Source organism: Mustela nivalis (genome assembly GCF_964662115.1).
Source record: "Mustela nivalis genome assembly, chromosome: 3".
Taxonomy (NCBI): domain Eukaryota; kingdom Metazoa; phylum Chordata; class Mammalia; order Carnivora; family Mustelidae; genus Mustela; species Mustela nivalis.
Window position 1 is genome coordinate 70,057,336 of NC_139022.1, and position 27,535 is coordinate 70,084,870.

Here is a 27,535-nt window from a genome sequence, read left to right on the forward strand (position 1 = left end):
TGGAACACATAGCTTTCCCTAAGGTTTTATTAAAAAGGAGTATGCCCATATAGAACCTGTTCTCTTTTTTTTTCCCTTCTTCTGATTGAGCAATTTCTTTGACTACAGAAGATGAATTTCACACATTTATCACATAAAAGGTTCTCAGCCTCTCTTCCTCAGTAACCTAAGCTCACAACATTTAGTTAGTAAAACCCTTTGCTGTATTAAATACATCTTTTCTTTGCAGCCCAGACAGTCTGTGCATTTCCCAGAACATGGGTTGATTTTATGTGCACAAAAAGTGGACAGTGAGCCCTTCAACACACTCTTCTTAATGGTAAGCCTATTCTGCATTATAACACTACATGCATTTTCTCAAGGACTTCTCTGTATTTTGCAAACAAGAACTGAGGGTATTTGGTTGACGTGGAACCTGATTCACGGAAAGCTGACATAACAAACTTGAGTCTAAACAGGCAGTCCCTGGACAAGTTTGTTCAGAACCTTGACCTTTTAACTCTGTCTTTTGCTTTAACATTATGTAGGATCGATTTTTTTCACTCAGCCAGAACTAAAAAAGAAAAAACTTTAACAGACATTTGAGAATGAATTGTTACCTCTTACTCATCTTGATATATAAGCCCTTGACTGTCAATGCTAAGCAAGGAAATACCAAGGGGAGAAATTCAGTTATATTGAAACACCAAACACAAGCACCACACAACAAGAAATGCAGACCACTTTAAACTGCTAATTCTGGTAGCTGTGAACTTTTGAATGAATTATGTGAGATGAAAGTTCATTTTGATATCGGTTGGATCTTAAGACACATCTTCCCATTGAAATTATGTGATCTGCTGATTATGTTCTTGGTGAAGAATGAAAAAAAAATCTATTTAATGCAAAATAGACTTACACAATGGCAATAATAGTGCTATTTCAACCACACCTCACTTGTTTCAGTGGGAGAAAACCTTTCCAGCTCCAGACTTTCACACCAGGACCACTTCAAAAGCAGATGTGACCAATTCTGTTGGTAGCAGGAGATGCATAAGGGACAGGCCACATGACAAAAAAGCTAGAGATGCAAGCAGGTTTCAAAACCAGTATCTTAATTCTGCATTTCTATAGGATGAATGTCATTTTTCTATCTGCATAAAGGATGTCAGACAGTCCTCAGGTTCTCTGAGTTGAAAAAGAAGGAGCAGTTACTCTCTGGCAAGTGGGAATCTGAATGTAGACCATCCCTCATTCCTTCATTACACATGTAGACCTGCATTGTGTGCAAGAGAGCAGTCTCTCTGCAGGTGGCACAAGACCCAAGATAACACACGGAAAGGAAGTGTCAATGAGGAGGGAGGAAACATATGGCAGGTTAGGTCTGGGTAAGGAATATCTTGATTTGTAGAAGATGCACCCCACGTAGTCATAGTGAAGAATGAGGAGTCATACTCAAGCCATGTCTTTAGCATGTAAGTGGGAGAATCTGCTTTAATTCCTGGATGCCACATCTCTGAAAGGAGGTTATTAGATTCAATGATTTCTCAAGGCCTTCTCAGCTTCAACATGCTGTCTTGTGCTGCCAGAATGCATACACAATACAGTTGTAGGGAGGGGTCAAGCAGGAACCTGGCAGAGACCTATATATGGAAAATGAAGACTTGAGAAGAAACGACTGGGTACCAGCCAGAGCCCAGTGAAAAGCAGATCCCAAGATGGAGAGTGGGATTTGGAAGCAAGATCGCGGCCATGCTCAAAGACCATGCTTTTGACAGGCTTTTGAAACTCCTTCCAGGGTAGCTTCATGGGTGAGCTGGCACCGAGTATCTGAGTATTGACCAAGACCCCTTTAAACACCTTCTTGTGTCTGGTCAGAACTTAGCCTGGAGAATATGGTAGAAAGAAGGCATCCTCAACCACTGCATCATGTTGGTGGTAGGGATTTCCAAACCATTCATACTCTTTCATTTTGACTTGGATTAACACCCTTTTGGATTTGACTTTCCTCTTTCCTACCACCTCACTGAAATGTCCTTATTTCTGATGAAAATAAGCCACAGCCCTTGGCCATGATGGGGAGAGGATAGGGTTGAGAGTTATGGTCATGTTGGGAGTCGAAGAGAGAGTATACAGTGACAGAGACCGGGCAGAACCTGAAATATATATTGACCATCTGATTGTTTTAGCCCAAATACAGTATTAGAGTATATGGGTCTTTCTTGCATGGAGTTAGCTTTAAATTTATTTGACTATTAAATGAAAATGTATAGTATATCCAAAAATATTAGAAGCACCTATTATAATATCATTGGTAAAATTTCCTTTTTTTATCCATGGCCTTGAAACATATAAATACATTGATATATTATGTCATGAAGTCTTCTGATATTTTCCCTCAGTTCATGTTTCCTTTGCACACATGACTTGAGAAAACATTTTGTACACTGCTAAGATAAGCAAGACAATTATTTATGAGAATTTGCTGCATTGTTCTACCTGTAATATTCTTCAGTAGGTAGATGATTGTCTACTAATTAAAATCAAGATTTTAGAGATTTAAAGAAAAAAAAGACCTAATTTGTTGCTAAGCAATTCTTAAGAATAATCATATTACAAAGAAGCAGAAGAGATAAATCAATATGGAAAATCATTTAAACTTAGAAACACATTTTACTTTAGAATCTGTATAATTGATAAGTTTTCTGTTTCCTATTAAGTGGTTGAAAAGCCTTCATGGCATCTTCACAGATAATGATGCTTATGCTCTAGGTGGCTGAGCCTCATATTTAAAAGAAAAAAACAAGTTTTAGTAACAAATGAAAGTTTCACTAACACCTGGAACACAACCATAGACTTTCATGAGACAATCACTTCCACCATAAATGAGTAGGAAAGATATTTAATAGGAACAAAAGTAATTTTTCTCCTAAATTAGTTGTTAGAAATTTCAACTCCTATGGAATCTCATAGGAGCTATGATATTAAAGAGAGATTTACGTCAACTATACATCACAAGGAAAAAGGGAGAGATTTGGCATACAAGATAGAAATATGAAGCTAAATTATAAAGTGGGGTTCAATTATAAAATGGGGTATTTAAGCATGACCAATGTAAGAGCAAGGATTCTTAAATAAAAAGTTGTAATGAGTTATATGTTAGTTTTCAGTGCAGTGTGAGAATCAAATTATCATAAATTTGGATATTGAGTCTTCAGGAAAGAGAAAATTCAACTAATATTTATTAAGAACCTAAAATAAGCCTGGTGCTCCTAGGTCCTTACATATTTATTACTTCATTTTAATTCTCACAGATCATATTGATATTGACAATATGGCAGACAAAGAAACTGAGGGTCTAAGAAATCAAACAAATTTGTTTAAAATCATATACTTAGTCCTTCTGATGGCAGGAAACAGTGCTCCAAATCTGTTGTATGCATAGAACAATCCTACATTGGTCACATGTTCTTTTAGGCATCTCACCACTTGAAATATTTGAAGATGTTTATCATTTGCAAAGATGAAATTTCCGCATATTAAATAAGTTGTAGTCAAAACAAGTGCCGTGTTTTGCTATTTGACCCTGGGCAAGTTGCATTACGACTGTGGAGGACACTGTGCCCCATTTTCCTCATCTATAAAGAATTATTTATTTATTTGAGAAAGTGAGTGAGAGTATGAGTGGGAGGCACAGAGGAAGAGGGAGAGAGAATTTCGAGCAGACTCTGCTGCTCAACATGGAGCCTGACCTGAGGCTCCATCTCATGACCCAGAGATCATATCCTGAGCTGAAACCAAGGGTCAGAAACTTAACTGACTGCACCTCCCACGCACCCCTTCCTCATCCATAAAATGGACGCAAGAGTAGAACCTACCCACAGGCTGCTATGAGAGTGAAATGACATAAGGTATGTTAGAGGCCGTGAAAAGAGATTGAAAAATAAGAAATGATTAATAAATTATTATTTACTCTTATCATTATCTTTCAGATATTTCACTGGCTTAAATAAACCCCTTTTAGAAAACAGGAAATCTGCTTAAATAAAATGCACAACTTGCTCCTGTAAACATTAAACCTTTCAAGAGAAAAGTTAGGTATATTACTTAAAGCACCCGAGTGGGGTTGTTGAGAGTGATGGATAAAGGGAAGCCAATTGTTCTACTGTAGGTCCTCACTAACCCAGAGAATCAAGTCTTTGGAAGATTTCAAGTAGACTAGACAGCAAATTGTAAAGTACTAAGTGAACACACTGCATATATTAAAGACTGAAAAGATTGATCCAATAATTATGTCTTGTTTACCTTAAACTGTTAAATAGGTTTTGAACACTTGAAAGTTATTTCTACTTTAACTTCCTTAGTGCCTAAACTGGATACAAATGGTGACGTTACACTCCCAGGGAAACAGTTTCTTTTCACTTTTTTGTGAAAGCATTTTGAAAAGTTGAAGAGCATTTTTGAGAAGCTAGAGGTAATGTATTGTCATAAAGTGTTAAACTAGGAAGCAAGGAGCTTTTCTATATGGTAAATTCTGAACACTATAAACCTCTAAAAAAATGACAGTAAATATGTAATGTAAATGGATTTCTGGAGACTGACTGAAAAGTAGAAAGTTCCACATACATGTGTTCTAGAATAACTTTACAAGCAAGGGTAGTTGAGGCTACCTGAGAAAAATGAGACAGCGGTTTCCTGATCGGCTTGTTCAGAGGACAGATATACTTAGGGAGAGCCCATTGGCTCTTGTTTGTTTTTTCTCTTGATTTCAACTACTGGTTTCCAGTCCTATGCATTAAAAGGGAAGGGAAGATAAAAGACTTGAAGCAGCTTAGTCAAAATACCCATGAGGTATTGTGTGTGTGTATTTTCTTTAAATGCAGCAAAAATTGTGATATATGCTAACTTTTAAACAGCTAAAGTCATGTGTTTTGAACTTCAACAAAAAAACTAGGAGTCTCACATTATGAGGATAATTTAATAGAAGCAATGGCTTGGAAGAGGGAGGAATTTCAAATAAAGGAAATGAATTCCTCTTCTGCTGTTGTGGAATGAGGTAGATGAGACATGTGGCGGGAGACAACTGTTCAGACTTGGTGACCTTCAGACAATCCATGTTACTAAAAACTACATCTGGAAATACTGAAGTTGTAGTTCTTAGATATGGCTACAAAGACAGTGTTTGTTGTAATTAAACATTTTGGAAAAACTTAAGACATTTCATAAGAACCTAAGTAAGGAAACTTAGATGAGTAGCTAGATACTTTTAGTGATCACCTCTATGAAAAAAACAATAATCAACATGAAAACAGTAACAAAAGCAATAGACTGTGTCTCTGTGTTCATAGTCCTGTGTTGGGAGCAAAAAGCTTTGCTTTCTTAGAGATAGCAGAAGCGCTGCCCTGTCCTTGCTCCAGAGAACTCCTTGCTTGCTTTTCACATGAAATGGCTCCATAATCCCAGAAATTAATAGAGGAAAGATGAAGAATTTATCAATAATTTTAACATGATCCTTTCCAAATGTCTTCATTGATTACTAAAGGTAAGCCATCTCCCTTGTTTCATGGAAGAAGTTTTCAAGTGCTCATTATAGCCCAACTAAGGGAACAGAGTCTGTCTTGTCATTAGGCTTTGATTGCATTCGTAAGACATGTGGCATCCCTAACAACATCCCTAACAACAAATGGAGTGAATTCCATTCCACCTTTCCTCTACCCACAGTGCTGTCGGCATCAATTATCAGGGTTGAAAAATGATGTCTGGGTGTCATTCTCAAAGTAAAAAAGGGCTTGACCTTGTCAATCTGGTCACAATTAAAGGGTGAAGTATGACCTTGGAGTAGAGTTTAGGAAAGTTGGGCAGATGGAAGACAAATAAAAATATTGCTAGTTGAATTGTAAAACTGTAATAGTGGCAGTTTTGTTGGATATACAATTAAAAGCATTGAAATAATAGTCTAGAGCCATAAAATTTCATTTGGAAATTCATTCTGAATAATTCAGTTTAACAACCAAGAGGAACATAGCATCAGTATACGTTTTATTTGTAGTTTAGAATATGTCTTGTCTTTTAGTTTAACATTATTTCATTTTGGCATGAAGTCCTCAGTTATGTACTTCTTTTTTTTTTTTTTTTGACTTTTAATTTTTTATTTTTTATAAACATATATTTTTATCCCCGGGGTACAGGTCTGTGAATCACCAGGTTTACACACTTCACAGCACTCACCAAAGCACATACCCTCCCCAATGTCCATAATCCCACCCCCTTCTCCCAAACCCCCTCCCCCCAGCAACCCTCAGTTTGTTTTGTGAGATTAAGAGTCACTTATGGTTTGTCTCCCTCCCAATCACATCTTGTTTCATTTATTCTTCTTGTACCCACTTAAGCCCCCATGTTGCATCACCACTTCCTCATATCAGGGAGATCATATGATAGTTGTCTTTCGCTGCTTGACTTATTTCGCTAAGGATGATACGCTCTAGTTCCATCCATGTTGTACTTCTTTCAGTAATTTCTCATAGGATGAATTAGGGAGCTGTCCATTGCATTTGAAGATATCCTCCAGTGCCCCAAGGCTCTTTCTCCCCTATCCAGCTTTTACTTCCTCAGAATTTTCATTCCTTCTGGTTGTATAGAATAATGTAGGGATGTCCTCTTAAATAAATTGTGTTCCTGGAGTTGTTCCTTGTTCTTGGATTGAAAGTAGACATTAAATATTTAGCCATTAGTGTCTCATAGGAGTACATGAGCATTTTTTTTCATGTTGGATGTCACCAATTAAAACTTTTACTTTTGAAGGAAGAAAGTGTTCATTTAATCAAAATTTAGTAAGTGTCTATTATATGCCTGGAATGATGTATATAATAGGCACTGGAAATAGACCTGTGAACCAAATTGAAATCTCTGCTATCATACCACTTACATTTTGTTGCAAAGAAGATGAAAAATAAAGAAAGTAAAGTCAAATAAGAAGACAAAAAATAAAGAAAGGGAAGTCAAATAAGAAGTATTAAAGATAGTTGATAGAGGTTATAGAGAAAAATTAAACAGAGAGGGGAGACGGTGGTCACTGGACGAAGTGGGGTTTGGTTCTAAGGAGAGTTTGGGTAGGTCTTGCCACAAAGAACATATCTGAGTAAATTTCCAAATGAGGTGAGTCAGGGAGCCATCAGGATATCTAGGGAGAGTGTTTCAGGCACAGGAAAAAGAAGATGCACCTGGGAGCCTGATGTTTGGTGGTAGAATCAGTGTGGCTAGAACTTAGAGCTTGGAGGAGGAATCAAGGTCTTAGAGGGAAAGGTGTGAGTGTTGGGATGAAGAATTTGGGGGAAGCAGATTGTTTAGTACTTTGTTGGCCATTCCGAGGACGTCAGTCTTTTTTCAAGTGAGCAGGAAGCTACTGGAATAGAATCTGAGGGAATTTCAGTCTTCTCTTTAACAATTATAATGCTCTGAGGATTTTTTAATTGGAGATATTAAGGAACTATATTTCAATTATTTTATAAGTAGATTAAAACCTCCTAGCTGCTCACTTTATGTAGTATGATGTGTAAATTTTAAAATAGATCCCTTTATGTTAAATCTGTCAGGCTACAAATAATTATTTTTGTTTCTGGAAGCAGGAAGTTGAATTAGCCAATTTTAGTGAGCCCACAGCATTTCGCTAACTATTCCGAAACGTAAAATGAAGCAGGGCCAGAGTGCTATCTAGTTAAGATGCTATGCACATTAAAGAGATTCAATTAGTAATCTGGCTCAGTGAAAAATTTCTAAGTTACAGCAGGAACTACATAAATTCCAGAAAAGAGATAAAGAAAAAATATCTTGGAAAACACAATTTAATATGAAAGTTTTCTTTTTACCAGTAAAACTTTTGGAGACTTCTTAATACTTATGAACAATTATTTATTACTTACTAAGTTTAGATATTGAATAAACTCTTAATGTTTATTATCTTGGTCACACAACTACTATTATTTCCTAATATTATTATGATGTATTAATATCACCATTCCTATTAGTAGTAGTATCGGTTATTATTAGTAGAAATGAAAAATCAAGCTTAAATTTAGGGAGGTCAAGTAATTTTTATAGTGAATAAGAGCCAGAATTGGTTTCCAAACCCAGTTTTGCTGACCCTAGAGTCTACATACTATGGAAAACTGCCTCTGCTTTCTAAAGTTAACATTAGCAAACTTAGAAATCAACTTTTAAAGCTGTTATGCATGGAAACATTTAATGCTATGATTATAACCTACTGCTTGTATGTGGGTGACACATAGTAGGAGTCCATAAAATGCTAGTTCCCTCACCATTTCCCCTCATAATTGGTAAAAACATTTCTTATTTTAAAAAGAGCAATAGAGGACGGCACGTGGAGTCTGTTTAAAGAATGTACTTCCTTTTTTTAAACAGTTTTACAGTATTGGGCATCATTTCATAGGGAAATGCACTCCTCCTGTTGATGCTTATGGTAATTCTCTACAGCAACAGTGTGGACTGTACACACATAATGGTAATTTTAGAGTGGAAACATATCAATCACAATTTGTACATATAATTTTGGAAGACATAGTGTGCTATACAGTGTCTCCAAGGAATGTGTTTGTTCTGCAAGGAAATTAAATGCTGCTCCACAATAAATGTTACTGAATGTCTCACCACTGTGTTCTACCTTGAACTCAAACTCCTTGCAAAACTCGGCTTTGACAGGTATACATTTGACAACTCTGAACCATCTATAATCTTGACCCCTATTCAAAAATATTTTTCTTTTGTACAACTAAAACCAGCCTCTCATCTTTTTTGGGGGAGGGGAATAAATTATTTTCAGCTTCTATCCCCATATTTTACCTTTGTGTCAAGTCAAGACATTGTTAATTTTTCCCCTCAAGTATCCCATTCAAACACTGGAAGGCACATAAATTGTAACCTGTGTCTAATAGCATCCTAAGAGTCCATGTCATGGGACTAACTTATAATGAGATCGTTTTTGGCTTCTCCAGCAAAACTAAATCTTCTTGGATAATATCCAAGACATATCTGTCTTATATCAAATTCTGCTCTAGAGAATGCTGTAATACAAATGTGGACCACAGTAAATACATCTCCAGGTCCAGTAAAACAGTAAATTTAATTAAATATTAATTTGTTGCCTATAATACTTTACAGTTTTTCAAAAGATTTCAAATATATGATCTCATTCTTCATGGCAGTCCTGAATAATAGGTAGAATTGAAGTTATACTCACATTTTACCCATGAGGAAACTAAGACTCTAAGACAATAAGCCAGTTGTCTCAAGTTAGACACCTGGGAAGAATTAAAGATGGTTTCAAGTTGAGGTTTTCTGACTCTTGTTCCAGAACTCTTCTCACCATTAAGTCTATGTGAAAAAGTTGGAGTGAGGTCACTCATAAATTTGTGGGTAAAATATAAGTACAATATTTTCTTTGGGACAAAATACACCAAGAAATTTTGGAGTGATTCTTTGCTTGGCAATATAAATTTTGCCTGCAACTGTCAAATTTCATTCTGCTGAGAGTACATTCTGCAATTTTTTTCTGGGACATTTTTTCAGAGTATCAAAAACTTAAAAATTATGAGTAACAAAGGTAAACTAACCCACTCAGCTATGAGACAATGAAATAAAATTAACAATAATTTTTAAGATGCAGTACTGGCACAAGATTAGCATGGAACCATTCAAAAATAGATCAATGTATATTTTAAAAATTTAATATATTCCAAAGGAAATAGCAGTGAAAAAGTCAAATTATTAGAAAATTGGTATTGTCAAAATTATCCATCTTCTTTATCCACCTCACAACAGAGAAATACATTCCAGAAGGATTAAATACTTAAAATACATAGGTAAGAATTTAACAAATTGATGTTGCTGACTACAGTTGCCCATGTTGGAGGCTACACAACCCAGGAGTTATACTCACATGGACTGGTCCACCCTCTTGCGTGAGGAATGTTAGTGCCCGTGACTGGCTTTTGATTGGGGAAGAATTTTTTTAAAAAGAAAGATATATATAAGGGCCCCTGAGTGGCTCAGTTGTTAAGCAGCTGCCTTTGGCTCAGGTCATGATCCCAGCGTCCTGGAATCGAGCCCCACATCAGGCTCCCTGCTTGGAGGGAGCCTGCTTCTCCCTTTCCCACTCCCTCTGCTTGTGTTCCTTCTCTCACTGTCTCTGTCAAATAAATAAATTTAAAAAAAAAGATATATAAAAATCACATAAGAAGTGAATGATTGATTTGACCACATAAACACATTTGAATGCTATACATCAAATACCATAAAATTAAAAGACAAACAAGAACTGGTAAGAACATTTGCCACAAATACAATAATCTCATAAGACTGATGGATGAAATACACATATGTATGTAATGACATTAAATTTAACTTTACAATGCCCAAACCCTACAGACACGATTCATTACTTATATAAGTTAGGACAGTGCTAAAAGATGTAACAGAAAGACTCAACAATGTAAAATGGCTTAAACATAACATAAGCAAACATTCTTAAGTTTTTTTTTTTTTTTTTTTTTTTTTTGTACCGGGGGCTATCTTAGCAGTCTGGTGAAGCTTAGGACCTCTTTTCTGAATAACTTTTTAAAATTTTATTTATTTACTTGAAAGAGAGAGAGAGAGAGAGAGAGAGAAAGAACATGAGTGGGGGGAGGGGTAAAAGGAGAGGGTGAAGCAGACTCCCCACTGAGCAGGGAGCCCAAAGCAGGGCTTCATCCCAGGACCTAGACAACATGACCTGAACTGAAGGTAGATGCTATCCGAGCAACTGAGCTATCCAGGCACCCCATCAGAAAATATTTTTAAATACATAAAATAGAATTTAAAAGATTTCAAAAGAAGCCAATTAAATTGAAGTGTAACAATAAAATATTACAGGAGCATGTGAATAATAATAAAGGTGCTTCTTTATTAAAACATTAAGTAACAAAATATAACAGCTAGAAAAGCTGTGCAGACAGGAAGAAGAGGAAAATGTGGGCTTTGATGAGTAGGTAGTAGTCTTTGCTAAATCAAGTTAGCAACTTGATTTTTGATGACTATAGCCAGTGAGGTCAAGTTTAGAGTGAGGAGGTGAGAACTGTTGTGGAAACAAATTATGAAAATAAACATTTTGGAGAGCAAACTGCCAAGATGGATCCAGTGTTTGAAAATTGTTCAAACTCTTGGATCCACTAGTTCAATTTTTATGAATTTTCCTCAAGAATAAAAACTAACAGAAAAATTATGCACAAATTGTTCATAACGGCATTTAGCAATAATATGTTTATTATCAATTAGAACAGATATGTTTACAATAGCCAAAATAAATTAGCATTGTCAAAGAAATTGAGGTACATCATCCTATCATAGACTATTATGCTTTTGAGTTCTAATAAATAATAGCTGAAACTTCTTGAATACTTATAGATTTTAGGCATTTTGCTAATCATTTTATCCCCTTTTAAAAAAGTCTTCCCAGTCACCTGGTGAGATACTTTCTTGATCTCATTTCAAAGGTGGAAAAACTGAACCTCAGCAAGGCTAAGTGTTTTGCTGAGGATTTTACATCTAAAATCCATTCTCTTTTCTTGCTTACTAACAGGTCTCCAATTTTGTTTGAGTTTGCAGTGAGCTCAGCTGAAAATACTGAGCTGCTAGCCTAACACAATTCAGGCTGGCCACATGACCAGTTATGGCCAATTCAGTTGAAGCAGAGATTGCTATTCTAAAGGAAGACTCAACAGAACAGGACTTTTCAGCCTTTTGACCCTCATCTTTCCTCTTTTCTTCTCCCAAATGAGCAGGTGAAGCCTGTGTGGGTAGTAGTCATCTCATAACCATGGCTGAACACCACAAGCTAAGAATGGCAGGACAGGAGGCTAGGAGAAGCCTGGACCTGAGGAAATTCTTGAAGACTGCACAAGCCCATGTTTACGTAAGTCCCCGAATGGTGTTTGATTAAGTCACACAAGTTACATTGTTCGGTGAGTACAGACGAAGATCTGTTTGATGCAGCTGGTCAGTGGAAAAATTAAGACGTAAGCTCAGATCTATCAGACCCAAAGATCTTTTAAGTACTAGTATATACTGATTATGTGTTTATTTGCTAATGTCAACGTTAAAAAAAGTAAGATATTAAAGTTTTGTATATGTATGTATGATATCCACTATCCTAATATCCATGGAAAGAATACAGGAAGAAACCAAAATTTTAACAATGGTTATCTCTGGGTGGCAGGATTATGAGGGTTAATTTTAAAAATAAGTTTATAAGGAGATTTTGTTATTATAAATGTAATTCTTGCTTATTGTGGATAATTTGCAATTTGAAGAACAGAACAAAGGAAAATGTAAAATGTGCTACTTTGCAATTTTCCCTACATTTATATTTTTAAATTGTATACACTATTTTGTATCCTGCTGTTTTTACTTACTATTATAGGCATTTCTCATTGTTATCAAATATTTTAGAAATACCATGTTAATGGCTACCTATTATTCCAGCATGTGGATGAGTACAAATTGTTTAAAAATTCTTCAGTTGAAAATTTTAAACTCATTAGATTTTTCGATAATAGAAATAATGCTCTGGGAACACCTAAGTTTATAAATCTTTGTCTGTTTCACTGACAGTTTTCTTAACATAAATTCTCCAAAGTAACACTTCTGAGAATTTTATTGTTGTTACTGTCAGGAACTTTTTAATATGTGCTTCAGAAATATTGCAAAAGTATTGGTACCAGGTGTGTATGAGTGTTCCATCATTTGGAGGCCTTGAGATTGTCCCCCTGCCTTTATTCACCTCCAGTTGACTGATTAAATGGATTTCCAGAGTCTGTTATTTTGTGTTAATTAAAATATGCCTTGGTCGGGGCGCCTGGGTGGCTCAGAGGGTTAAAGCCTCTGCCTTCGGCTCTGGTCATGATCCCAGGGTTCTGGGATCGAGCCCCGCGTTGGGCTCTCTCCTTGGTGGGGAGCCTGCTTCCTCTTCTCTCTCTCTGCCTACTTGTGATCTCTCTCTGTCGATTAAATAAATAGAATCTTAAAAAAAAATGTGCCTTGGTCAACAGTGACAGAATTACTGATTGAATCAAAAATACTTAGAATTTGTACATAAGGGAATCAAAGGAAAGTGACAGAGCTGAAATTTCTCCTACTTCTGGTAGGAGTTTTCAGCCATATTATAAGGTAATTCAAAAATGCCATAAGAACATAGAGTAAGACGATGTTAAGAATAGAAGATTTTCATCCATCATTAACAGTTAGCTTTTCCTGGGCGCCTGGGTGGCTTATTGGGTTAAGCCTCATGCTCAGGTCATGCTCTCAGGGTCCTGGGATCGAGGCCCATATTGGGCTCTCTGCTCAGCAGGGAACCTGCTTCCCCTCTCTCTCTCTTTCTGCCTGCCTCTCTGCCTACTTGTGCCCTCTCTGTCAAATAAATAAATAAAATATTAAAAAAAACACAAACAGTTAACCTTTCCCTAAATGTATATTTTTCCTTAAAATAGCCGGTGAAAGTGAAAGATATATATGGATATAAATCAATGAATATGTTTACATTGAGCTTGTCTTTTTAAAAAAAATTTCATTAATGGGTCGGCTGTGTAGCTCAGTCCTTTAAGCAGCTGCCCTCAGCTCAGGTCATGATCCCAGGGTCCTGGGATCAAGTCCTGCATCAGGCTTCTTGCTCCGTATGGAACCTATGTATGTCCCAAGTTTTAATTATTATTTGATAATCATTTTAAATAGTAAAATAAACACTTACTAACCTACCACCCAAAACAAAAGGTAGAAACTGGACAGTAATCTTGTATACTACTTTCTCCAATATCCCATTCCCTTGCCATCCCATGGTTTTATTTTCATATTTTGTTTTTTTAATTTATTTTAAATATTTTATTCATTTATTTATTTGAGAAAGAAAGCACAAGCAGGGGGGGTGGGGCAGAGGCAGGGAGGGAGACGGAGACTCCCCACTGACCAGGGAGCCCCATGCGAGACTCAATCCCAACTCCCTGGGATTGTGACCAGAGTGGGCCACCCAGGCACCCCATATTTTGTTTCATAAATAGTGTCTCCATGTTTTCCAATTTTGAGAACCACTTCTAATCTTCACATTAGCTTTCAAGTGACTACTTTGGCTATTTCAAATTGAAATGGTAAATTTTTTTTTTCTCCTTTAGAATCTAATCTGATGTCATATTTGAAGTCCAATCCAAGTAAACAGTCAGAAATATGCTGAACAGGTTTTTGAAGCTTTGTAATGCAAATCCTCCAATGATGTCCTTTCAGCTCTAGTACATTAAAAATTTCCATGAATCTTCCCTTTGATCTAAGGCAGTAAAAGTTGAAAAGGGCTTATAACAATAATAGGCTTGTTTTAATTAAGTTCAGTAAATATTTGTTAAGCACCTACCAAGTAGGATGTGTAGAGTCTGGCATTGAGGGAGGGTGGTGGTGGTGACTCAAAATGACTAGGATAATGGCTTCTTACTAAGCTGTTTGAATTCTAAGAGAGAACCTAGAAACAGGACCTAGCACATATGGAAACTAAATGTATGAGAGATTAGGTCAATGGGAAAACATGGGTTATTGAATATGTGGTATTGAGATAATTAATATTGGCATAATTAAATGAAATTATATTAATAGTAGAGATTATAGGAATGACATGGAAAATGTGACATCTAAGGTGGACCTCCAAGGCTGAGTGGGATTAAAATAGGTCTAAGAGATGCAGGTGGAAATTTGGGAGGAGTTTTTCCAGAAGGTTATTTTTGAGTAGGGTGACTAGTTCATCCTGGGGGTTTTGTGCTTTCTGCTTCTAGTGCTGAAAGTCCCATGTCATGGGAAAAGGACAAATCAGGACAGATGTTTACCTACAAAGGGAGAAGTGGTAGCCATACTTTCCTTACCACTCCTCCCAGTTTCCTAAACCAAGAAGCAAACACATAGTCCCATAAACTGAGTCCTGTAGGTGTCGGGTTTAGGAAACTAGACTCAGCCTTTCCTGGCTCTACCACTTTCTCTGATAAGGGAGATTTAAGATTTCCAAGCTCCTTGTCCTTCTCTGTTGCCTCCAGCAACACTTCTGTTGAAGCTTACACGGGCTTCAGACTCTTCTACCGCTAAGACATCAAATTTGGGCCTTTCTGTGATGGCTACCTCCCATTCACCTTGGGGTCAGTCATCCATCTCTGCCTGAACTTGAGCCATGAAGTAAACTCTGAACTTTTTTTCTTTGCTGGAAAACGGGAGAAAATATTGCCTCCTATTTCATAGGTCCTTGTGGAAGAAAATGAGATCACTCATAAAATAGTGTTTTAAAAAAGGAGCAAGTTTCAGAATTATATGTTCAGAATGATCATACTTTTGTTTAAAAAAAATTTATATCGAGCATGTTTTTGCGTATTAGTTTATAAGTGCAGTGAAAAGAAGAAAACCAAACTCTAAACCATGGTTACATTTCAGATAGGGTATGAAAAAGGGGAGACATGTTAAGGAAATGATCTCCACATTCTGGCTTTGAATTTTGTGAATATTCTACAATAAATTTAGATTATATTTTAATTAGAATATAAATGAAATCTGTACAAAAATGAACAAACATAAAGACTTCACAGGCGAGTTGGCATTTGAGTGAGTCTTAATGACTACCTGTGCCTTATGTGGAAGATAGGGAAAGGTTTCCCAGCACCCAGGGTAGGGGATGCCTGCAAACAGAAATGCAGGTGGGTGGTCCCAAGACAGGAGACTGGAGAGTTGGCCAGGGCTGGATCTGGGTGTCCTTTGAGTGCCATCTTCAGGAATCTGAACTTTATCCTCAGAGTAATGGGAAAGTATCCAGGGGTAATACAAATGGGAAAACGAATAGAAGTTGCATTTTAGGATACTTCTGTGTTGAGGGGTGAGGGCATGGACAAGACTGTAGATTTAAAAAGGAAATCAGAAACATCCAGTAGTCACAACAAAAGATGGCAAAGGCTTGGTTTATCCCCTTAGACCAAATAATATCTGTCACTTTGATGCCATAACTAATATTAATAGCTAGCATTTATTGAAATATTTGTTTATAAATAGTATTTATTAGCCAACCTTAAATTGGCTAAGAGTTATAAATGGCTATCTCATTTATTTCACACCAAATCTCTGTAAGACAATGTTAATATTATGAATATGTAATTGAGGAAACCAGGATTCAGAGGGGTTAAGATACATACCCAAGTATACTGTAGATAATAAATGGTGTGACTAGGATCTGAAACCACACAGCTTGCTTCCTGGGACACACTTTGAGGTAGTCATAAACCCTTAAAAGGGTCCTCAGTGTCAGAAAAATTACACTAGATAGATTTAAACAGGCATGGACGATTCCTTTAAGACTATCTCAGTACGAGAGAAATACGGACCTTATCTCCACTGAAAAAAAGAGGATTTTTAAGTGCTGGGGAAGCCAGTGAAAAAAAATTGCTGAGGGATGTTAGGGCGAATGTTGGTCAAAGTGATTAGGTAATCTGTGTTTGTTGATTGCTGCTTATGAAAGTTAGGCTCCCATGTTCTCACCAAGACTGGGATAGAGAGGTGCTGAAAAGACAGTTACTGGGTTGGAAAACTGGCCAAAGTCTGGGAGAATTACATCTCAAAGGGGCAAAGAAAGAACTTAGAAGTTCAAGTTTGCTAAACTAAATGCTCTAAGAGAAGGGAGGTCAAGAGCATAGAGTCAAGAAGAAGGCTATCTCAAGTTGAGCCAAGCTGAGGGGAACATTAACCTCTTCTTTATCATCAGTTGTTCGGAAGCATGGGATGCAGTAAAATTCAGGGTGTTAGTCCTCATTCTCCTGAGGAAATCCAAGAGAACGTCATGTAAGGCATTCAGACACATAATCCATTTTAAATTGTATATATGTGTATGTTTTAAAAGTTAACACACCAATCTATCCCTACTGAACAACATAATACACAATTTCAAACAGAAGACCATAGTGAACCAAATGACTTTGAACCACAAAGAGAATAGTCAACATATATTCAGTATTTATTATGTGCCAGACATGAAGCTTAAGTATTTCTTATATCCTCCTAAGAACAATCCTGGGAGGTAGGTGCGATAATTACCTTCATTTTATGGATGAGGAAACAGGTTCTTAGAAGGTTATACAACTTATAAATGGTCCGTCTGAGCTCTTAGTAGGAATGGCTACCCAGTCTGTGAGAACCCAATGTAAGATGAAAATGTGGGGCCCCTTATTCAAAAATTATTGCCCTTCAAGAGGCAAAAGAAGAACATTAAACCAAACATAGGCCTCTCTAAGCACAGTATGACTGTGCAGGTCATCAGTGCCTATGAAGCTGTCCTTGCCCTTAAGTTCATGCTTTCAGTGTACCTTTAGGTAGGCTACGTTCCACCTCTCCTGAATAAGTTAGTAAATGGGGGAGGTCCCTGGGGGTAGCCAGAGTTCTTAGCTGGTTATCAGTTGACCTTTTTTTAATGCCTGGAAAAAAGAAACTTTCTCACAGACAGGCTTTGGATATTTAATCCTTCCTGTATCACACAGCTTCTCAGTGGGATGTCAAAGTATTAGAAGACTTGAAACTCCCTCCTGAGTTTCCGTCTGAGAATAGTAAACGCTGGGAACAAAGGAGGTTCTTACACACAAAGGGGAACTGCAGCTAAATACTGGCCTATGTACTGTGGCTTCCTTCACAACATATTCTAACAGCAAGTCTTACTGTATCAGATGAGAATGAACTTGGATGACAGAGTGCAATACTCAGATGGCTAAAAACATTAGCAATACTAATAAAAGAGGTTTTTTTTTTTTTCATCATTATGAAAGATATAGGAGAGAACTGAGGCTCCTATCAGGAAACGGGTATATTAATACTGAATTAAAAAGTGTCTTTACTCCGACGCACAGCATGGCTGAGGAGCATTAAATGAAGAGGTTTTCTAGACTATAATTACATTATTCCTGGAGGTGAATACTGTCCCAAGTGACTATTATTATCAGTACCTGATACACGACTGGGGCTTAGGTAACATTTCGGTGTAAACAGCAATGACAGAGAGTAACAGATTCCAGTTGCATTAGAAAGGAGGTTAGTTTTCATTGTAAAAGTCCACTTTGCTTTTTAATAGAGATGGAGCTAAAATGAAGCTGACCGTGGATCAAATATAATATCCAATGTGAACAGAGGTAAAAATTTTGCATATGAGTTTTTTCCAGTTGTAGGTTTCTAACATCAGCTCCTTGAAACAATTAGGTGAATTCTATAATTTAAAAAAAGGCACTGGGGATAGACAAGAGGATATTTTCAGAGTAGCACATGTTCACTGTTGTTTAGCATTTTGCATCATTTAAAAAAAGTGGTCTTCTGAATGTATTAACTAAATACTCAGAAGACTTCTTGAGTAGCACGATGAGCCTTGGCTTAACTATAAATATTTTTCTACCAGAACAAGCAACTCTATTATATATGTAGTCTTTTTGTGTGACTTTATGAAGATATAATTGACACGCAATAAACTGCCCATATCAGAAGTGTAGAATATACGTTTTGAAATAAGTGTTCATCCATTCAAATACCAACAAAGCCAAGGTCGTGAACAAATCCCTTGCTCCTCAAAATTTTCTTTTCTCACAAAAGAGGAAATAACTGGGGTGGTTCTAGTGCATCAGCTGAATGAGAAGTATCTATTTGTTAAGGACATTTGTCTTTAGATTAGGGTAGCATTTTTTTTTCTCTTAAATATATTTGTATTGGACTCAAAACAATTGAGAGTAGTTTGTGTCACTAGGCAGACCAATAATTTTGGTTCAGTTTCTATCAGAAGATAGAGTGTGCTTTGGTGAAGATATAAAGTAAATATCTCATTTCAAGACTTGCAAAAGGTAAGAGTAGCCCTGGTGGAATCAGAAACTGTCTGGTGCATTTTCTTTGCTAGTTGTTCTGAACTCATGTGTAGCTCTGTGTGGGTGATATTCACAATCTAACTCTGGTCTCATCCCTTACTGCTAGTCTGCAAGGCAACGAAAGCGGAGCAGTGTCAGTCTGGTGTTGGCACAGTGGTGAAGGGGGTATAAACCATCTTTCTTTAGCTTCCCTGGGTGCTGTTAGCAGTTCCTAGGTGATCCATACCCCCTGACTGCCTTTTTGTAATAAATTGAATTGCATGATAAAATCCCATTCCTGATTTTATTTCATCCTTCATCCCGATTATAGAATATAGTAATAGACTCCCGTGATGTGATAGTTGGCAGAGATCTCAATACCTCCTGAGAAAGTCTGTTTCGCTCGAAGAGTAGTTAGTAGATAGAGGGTGCTTCCTTTTTATGAGCGGAAATGTACCTTCTAACCATTTGTTTCAATCTAATGAAGATTCCCTTTCAATCTCCTGAAGAGGAGACTTACTGAAAGAAGGGTGTGGGAATACCATGAAAAGAGTGAGTTTGAATCAGAGTTTCACTGGTTACTTCACTTTTCTTTGCAAATCCTAGATACTACTTATCTTTTTGAACCTGTTTCCTTATCTTAGGAAATGGAGATAAAAATCACATCTTAAAGTTGTTTGAATGCTAAATGAAATTACTATAATGCCCAGTCCCTAATTGCTAACTATTGGTTCCAACCCTAAGTGCTATTTTTCTCCCTAGCGGACCTGATAACCTAGCTTAAGTCAGAAAGGTCAGGCTCTATCGTGGCAAAAACTGTTCGTGCTGATATCATTGGATCATCAATCATTTTTAGAAGTTTCCCACATTGAGACTTTTAATGAGAACTGAATGTTAAAATTTCAGTGCTTCCAAAATGATCTCCGGGAAGTTATTCTGTCCATCGCTTTCTTTTTAGCTTTTAATTTCTAAAATTGCAAAGAATATCTAAGTAAGAGCTATCGTGTGAAATAACAAACCAACCCACCCAGGAGTGTTACATGAGGGCATATTAAATGTCTCTACCCTCTTGTGGGTACAACAGTCCAGCCACAATTGCTTCAACGCTTGTCAACTTACCTACCTGCCTACCTACTGATCACCAGTAGATTCACTTCTCATCGTCCGTGGTCACAAATGAGCCATATTCCAGACAGATATTCCCTGCAGGATCGACAATAAATAGCACTAAATCCTAGTAGTGTTGACTATATGGGAACTGGGGTAAAGTCATCAAATTCAGGGAGCAAATGAGTGGATATTTGTTTACCTGTCTGGTGCAATAGTGCCAGTGTGAGAAATGCCCGAAGTCTCGCCGCATACCTACTGTCAGAATCTATTGAAAACACACTTAATCACTGAGTTCTCTACATTTGGGAAGCTTCACTCCTTTTCTCTGGTATTTTTTTAAAAAAAATCTTACTCCTACCTTTTAAGCCATCTACAAAGCTGTCAATTTTCTGATATGTGCTACTTCCTCTGAATGTCTACATTTCTGATGGTACCCAATAACTCAGAAATGAAGTAGAGCTTCCTACTGAGTGCTTGCAACTTAACTGATCTGGTTTTATAAATTTTTAAGTTGTCATTTTTAAAAATTTTTCTTACTATAATTAAAATTGCCCAGTTGCCAGAGGACAGGGTGAACGTTTTGGGCAAAATAAAAGCAGAAACTTACAACATGTGTAATTTAAAAGCCAGATGATTTAAATTGTTCACAAAATAATGATCATCATAAAAATTAACATTCTTTATTTTTCTCCCTTTTACTCTTGATTAGCCACTTTAAGAATTATTAACCACCAATAAGAATTCTTTATAAAGTATTCGTGACTCCCTTTATCCACTACAGGTCATTCATTTGAAAGGCAAACTCTTATAAGCGAAGCTGTGTTTTTCTCTGGATGTAGTGAGAACATTTTTTTCAATACCTCAATGTGTTAATGGGGTCACTCTGGATTTCATCTGCTCTACATGTTGACTCTAAACGAAAGATTGCCACCACATCACCCGTATCAGAAAGTCCTCTCCATTCTACCTGCTGAATATTTTCTAAATGTGGCCCCTTTTGACTTCTCAACACTACTCTCGTAGTCTACTCCACTTTCTTTCTCACCTAAACTACTTTTGTGATCTCTTACCTGGTCTCTCAGTTTCCTCTCAGGCTCTCCAAACACTCTATCCTTTACCTTGTACCCAGAGGAACAATTTACTATGTAAATCTCATGACGCATTGCCCTAATTAAAACTTTCTAGTTACTTCCCATTACCTTTTGAGTACAATGCAAACTCTTACTTTTGCTTCCTAAATCCTGAACAATCTCTGCCTCCCTTTGGGAGCTCTGCTCCTAGCACTATGCCTCACTTAAAGCCATCCAGACACATTAGCCTTTCTGGAGTAAACCCAGTGCTTATCTACCTCAGGCTGTGGAATCTGGTTTTCTAGAGCTTGGTTTTGCAGGCTTTGCTACCTCCATGTGGAAAAGAAGTCTTCATCCCCATCATTCTCTCTCCTTCCATTATGCTTTAATTTTGTTCTAGAACTTTTTACTCTCATTATCTAGAATTATAGATATATTATATTATATTGTATTATATTATAATTATATTATACATTTGCATGCTTGTCTATAGTCTACTTTCCCAGTTAGGATAGTTCTTTGTGGTGCAGTTTTTGTATTAACTGCATCCCACCCATCTTGCCCTTCCCCTCCAGCTTAAATTAACGCTTGCTAGGTAGAGGGTCCTCAGGAAAGATCTGCTGAATTAAAGAACAATGGAAACCCATGTTGACTAGTATCACAGAATTTGTCATTGAGATCTCCTCTAAAGACATTCTTCTAAAAGTGCTGTTGTAGATTGCAAAAAAGATGACATTTTATGTATTAGAAAACATGTACCTTATAAGAAGTGCTCATGTAAACATCTTTTTAAAAAGCAAATTTTAACTGTTCTAAAAAAATCAAAATAGCATGTTTCATTCCCTAAATATGGACCCCTGGGTGATACTGTCACCTCATTAATAATTGAATATCCTATCCTAATCTGAGTCAGGTAACTGAAGTAACATGAAGAGGTAGTGTTCTTATATGCAGGGGTCATTGTACAGAAGAGCAGAAGATACTCATAAAGGTACTAAAGGTGGTTACTAAACTAAAGGTGGTTAATTAAACAATGAATTCTGTGACCTAGAAGATATGTTATAAGAATTTACAAAATGACAAAACTGAAATCAATGCACATGTAAAAGATATCAAATAGGAGCAGCTTATCTTGAACTTCACTGGAGGAGGGGCTCTTCTTGGCTAGTTTCTCCCTCCTGAATACTGAAAAACTGTTTAAAATAGCCATCCAGTTTCTCGAGTTAGGTCTCTTTCCTTAAAAAAATCTCAAAGCTGTCTTTCAATAGAAAGCTTTATAAAGCTGGAATGGTAGGGGTGTGTGGAAGTTTTAATTGAAAATAACAAGGTCCACATTTGGAATAACATTTTGGTATGCGTATAAATTCACGTTTTTGTTAGCATTTATTCTATAGATAAAACACATTATATATATATATATATATATATATATATATATATATATGGTATATATCAAGATTAAAAAGAAAGGCATATTTTAAAAAACTCAAATAATAATTTGAAATGAATACATGACTTTATTTTTCATGTGGAAGAAATTCAGAGGCAGGCTTTCTGGAAATTCTGTGGTCATTCTGAGATTTCACTAAAAATTAGACTCCTTTGATTCTTCTCCTCTACATTTTTAGAATATTGTTTCCATGTTCAAATTGTCTCATAGTTTCAAAATAACTGTCCAGCTCTGGCCATGATATTCATGTTCCATACAGGAGAAAAGAAGGAAGAAGTGCGCAGGGATAAAGAGCTCAGTTAAAGAGCTCTCAGAGTTAAAGAGCTTTGCTGGAAGCCTCATCCATTGGCTTTGCTGACATTTGATTAGACATCTCTTTTCTATTTATTTATTTTTTCTAAGATTTTATTTATTTATTTGACAGACAGAGATCACAAGTAGGCAGAGAGGCAGGCAGAGAGGGGGGAAGCAAGCTCTCTGCTGAGCAGAGAGCCCGATGCGGGGCTTGATCCCAGGATCCTGAGATCATGACCTGAGCTGAAGGCAGAGGCTTAACCCACTAAGCCACCCAGACGCCCCACATCTCTCTCTCTCTCTCTCTCTCTTTTTTTTTTTTTAAGATTTTTATTTATTTATTTGACAGAGATCACAAGGAGTCAGAAAAGCAGGCAGAGAGAGTGAGGGAAGCAGGCTCCCCGCCCAGCAGAGAGCCTGATGCGGGGCTCTATCCCAGGACCCTGAGATCATGACCTGAGCTGAAGGCAGAGGCATTAACCCACTGAGCCAACCAGGTGCCCCCCAACATCTCTCTTTTAAAGGGAAGGTGGGAAATGCTGCTTTTTCTGAGTACAGTGGCACCTTCGATAATACAGAGATTTCTTTAAAAGGAAAAGAGGTGAATGGATATGGGATTGGTAGCAAAGAGTATCTACTACTATACAAATAATACCAAACTACCAAAACTATACATAAATAGCTGAAGTGTGAATTCTGAGGAGGAGGTTCTATGTTTTTCGTTCACTGATGTATCTCTAACACCTATCTTAGTGTCTAGGTCTTTTGTTTGTTTGTTTTTGTGTTTTAGGTGGTATCATTTTTTTTTATTAACATATACCGTATTATTAGCCCCAGGGGTACGGGTCTGTGAATCACCAGGTTTACACACTCCACAGCACTCACCACAGCACATATCCTCCCCAATGTCCATAACCCAGCCACCCTCTCCCTAGCCCCCATACCCCAGCAACCCTCAGTTTGTTTTGTGAGACTCAGAGTCTCTTATGGTTTGTCTCCCTCCCAATCCCATCTTGTTTCATTTTTTTCTTCACTACCCCTCACAGCCCCCCACCCTGCCTCTCAAACTCCTCGTATCAGAGAGATCAATAATTGTCTTTCTCTGGTTGTTACCGACTAGATCTTAATGAGTTATTCAATCCCAATGAATAAACGAATGAAGGAAAGAGGGAATTTCTGGTGTAATAATCGTCTTTAGTTAAGCTGTAACTGGGTAGAATGTCTCTGGAGTTGTTCTGGTGTAACCATTTCCTTTGAGTCGTATGGCTCCATGTCCTTCCAAGAGCATCATCCGTATCCCTTTTCAGGCTGATCCAGTCCAATTCACGTCAACTCCTTACCCATGTGAAATTTTATAAGCTAACAGCATTTTGTTCCAAGTTTTGATTTTAAAAGTTTAGAGTACTCACCAATTATAATTCTATATAATTAGCTGTTTCTATTTCTATTTTCTTTTTTTTTTTTTTTTTAGATTTTTATTTATTTGTCAGAGAGAGAGAGGGAGAGAGAGCGAGCACAGGCAGATAGAATGGCAGGCAGAGACAGAGGGAGAAGCAGGCTCCCTGCCGAGCAAGGAGCCCGATGTGGGACTTGATCCCAGGACACTGGGATCATGGCCTGAGCCGAAGGCAGCTGCTTAACCAACTGAGCCACCCAGGCGTCCCTCTATTTCTATTTTCTAATGCAAAGGGATATACAAATGCTGCAATTTCAGACTTAGCTTTCCAATTCTGTAAGTAAGTCTACTACTAAGGATGTTTTTTAAAGGTCTTTATTTGCTGCAGTGTCTTTGGCAAAAAGAGGACAACTCTACCTTTTATGCCCAGAAGTCTCGGGATCAAAGTTTCCTTTCCATGTCAATTACTTATTAGCAGCAAAGGTTAAATGTAGTTGGGTTTTTACCTAACAGTGGTTTTCCTATTTTCATGTTCATCTGTGTTTAGGTTAAGGAAAGAGCATGTAAATAGCTTTCTTGGAAATTATCATTTTTTTGTTGTTGTTTTTGAACTGTCTGCTTTTGACTAGGATGGGTATAGTATTTGTACTTTGTGGAGAAATCACCCCTAATTTTCTGTGTCTTTCTATCTTTGTGAGTGTGTGTGTGTGTGTGTGTGTTATGTTAGTCACCATACAATACATCATTAGTTTTTGATGTGTTCCAAGATTCATTGTTTACATGTAACACCCAGTGCTCCATGCAATACATGTCCTCCTTAATACCTACCACCAGGCTCATCCATGCCCCCAAGCCCCTCTCCTCTAAAACCCTCAGTTTGTTTCTCAGAGTCCACAGTTTCTCGTGGTTCATCTCCTGCTCTGATTCCCCCCACCTTCACTTTTCCTTTCCTTCTCCTGACGTCCTCCATGTTATTTCTTATGTTCCACAGTGAAAATATATGATAATTGACTATTTCTGCTTGACTTATTTCATTCAGCATAATCTCCTGCAGTCCCATCCATGTTGATGCAAAAATTGGGTATTCATCCTTTCTGATGGCTAAGTAATATTCCATTGTATATATGGACCACATCTTCTATATCCATTCATTTGTTGAAGGGCATCTCAGCTCTTTCCACAGTTTGGCTATTGTGGATGTTAGCTGGTATGAACATTGGGGTACATATGGCCCTTCTATTCACTACCTCTGTATCTTTGGGGTAAATACCCAGTAATATAATCGCCATGTCATAGGGTAGCTGTATTTTTAATTTTTTGAGGAACCTCTACACTGTTCTCCAAAATGGCTATATCAACTTGCATTCCCACCAACAGTATAAGAGGGTTCCCCTTTCCCCACATCCTCTCCAACATTTACTGTTTCTTGCCTTGTTAATTTTTGACATTCTAACAGGTGTAAGATGGTATCTCAATGTGGTTTTGATTTAAATTTCCCTGATGTCTAATGATGAATATTTTTTCATGTGTCTGCTAGCCATTTGTGTGTCTTCACTGGATAAGTATCTATTCTTGTCCTCTGCCCATATTATCAACAAAAAGAAATAAAAAGTATTCAGAATGGCAGAGAAGAAGTCAAGCTCTCTCTATTTGCAGATGACATGATACTTTATGTGAAAAACTCTAAAGTCTCCACCTGAAAATTACTAGAACTCATATAGCAATTCAGTAATGTGGCAGGATACAAAGTCAATGTACGGAAGTCAGTTGCTTTCTTATACACTAACAAAGAAACTGTAGGAAGGGAAATTTGAGAATCAGTTCCATTTACAATAGCACCAACAACCATAAGATACCTTGGAATAAATCTAACCAAAGAGGTAAAGGATCTGTATGCAAGGAACTACAGAACACTCATGAAAAAAATTGAAGAAGACACAAAGAAGATGGAAAAACTTCCCATGCTCATGGATGGGAAGAATAAACATTGTTAAAATGTCTATGTTGCCCAGAGCAATCTATATTTTCAACACCCTCCCAATCAAAATACCATCAGCATTTTTCAAAGTGCTGGAACAAACAATCCTAAAATTTGCATGGAAACAGAAAAGACCCGGAATCACCAAGGAAGGAAATGTTGAAAAAGGAAAACAAAGCTGGGGGCATCACGTTGCCTGATTTCAAGCCATATTACAAAGCCGTGATCACCAAAACAGCATGGTACTGGCACAAAAACAGACACATAGACGGATGGAACAGAATAGAAAGCCCATTAATCAATTAATGAGCCCTTAACTCTATGGTCAAATAATCTTTGACAAAGCAGGAAAAAATATCTAGTGGAAAAAAGACAGTCACTTCAATAAATGGTGCTGGAAAAATTGGACAGCTATGTACAGAAGAATGAAACTCGACCACTCTCTTACACCATACACAAAGATAAACTCAAAATGGGTGAAAGACCTCAATGTGAGATAGGAATCCACCAAAATCCTAGAGGAGAACATGGCGGTAACCTCTTCGACATCGACCACAGCAACTTCTTTCAAGACACATCTCCAAAGGCAAGAGAAACAAAAGAGAAAGTGATCTTTTGGGACTTTATCAAGATAAAAAGCTTCTGTACAGCAAAGGAAACAGTCAACAAAACAGAGGCAACCCACGGAATGGGAGAAGATATTTGTAAATAACACTACAGACAAAGGGCTAATATCTAAGATCTAGAAAGAACTTCTGAAACTCAACACCCTTTCTCTCTTTTTAAACTGTTCAAGTAGTCAGAGAATGAAGACAACTGTTATATACACATAATGATAAGTTTTAAGGACTGAATGAAATTTGTAATGGCTCAACATATATGCTCAACATCACCTTATTATATGAGAGTGTTGTAACCACAGAAACTAGGTTTCTTCACACACGTAACAACTTTGAAACTTTTTATGCATTTCAAATGGAAGAAAATGTGGAGAAACAGAAATGTCACTAGGAGTGGTAATAAAGAATGAATGTGGGCACCTGGGTGGCTCAGTGGGTTAAGCCACTGCCTTCGGCTCAGGTCATGATCTCAGGGTCCTGGGATCGAGACCCGCATTGGGCTCTCTGCTCAGCAGGGAGCCTGCTTCCTCCTCTCTCTCTCTGCCTGCCTCTCTGCCTACTTGTAATCTCTCTCTGTAAAATAAATAAATAAAATCTTTAAAAAAAAAAAAAGAATGAATGTAAGAAGGGATGAGATATAAAGTAGGTGTCTTAGGCCTTAGGCACAGGATAAGAAAGCAAAGGACTGCAAGAGAGATGACTGTGGGGGAAAAAAAAA

At 37.2% G+C, this 27,535-nt stretch overlaps 1 long non-coding RNA gene across 2 annotated transcripts in view; it reads left to right on the forward strand.

The window, feature by feature from the left end:
* LOC309860850 overlaps window positions 1-27,535 on the forward strand; it is a 56,498-nt gene that overhangs the window by 10,117 nt on the left and 18,846 nt on the right. For both annotated transcript variants that reach the window (XR_014309667.1, XR_014309668.1), the window contains exons 4-5: window positions 230-319; window positions 11,808-11,941. This is a non-coding gene — a long non-coding RNA (uncharacterized lncRNA). The remainder of the gene's footprint in view (window positions 1-229; window positions 320-11,807; window positions 11,942-27,535) is intronic.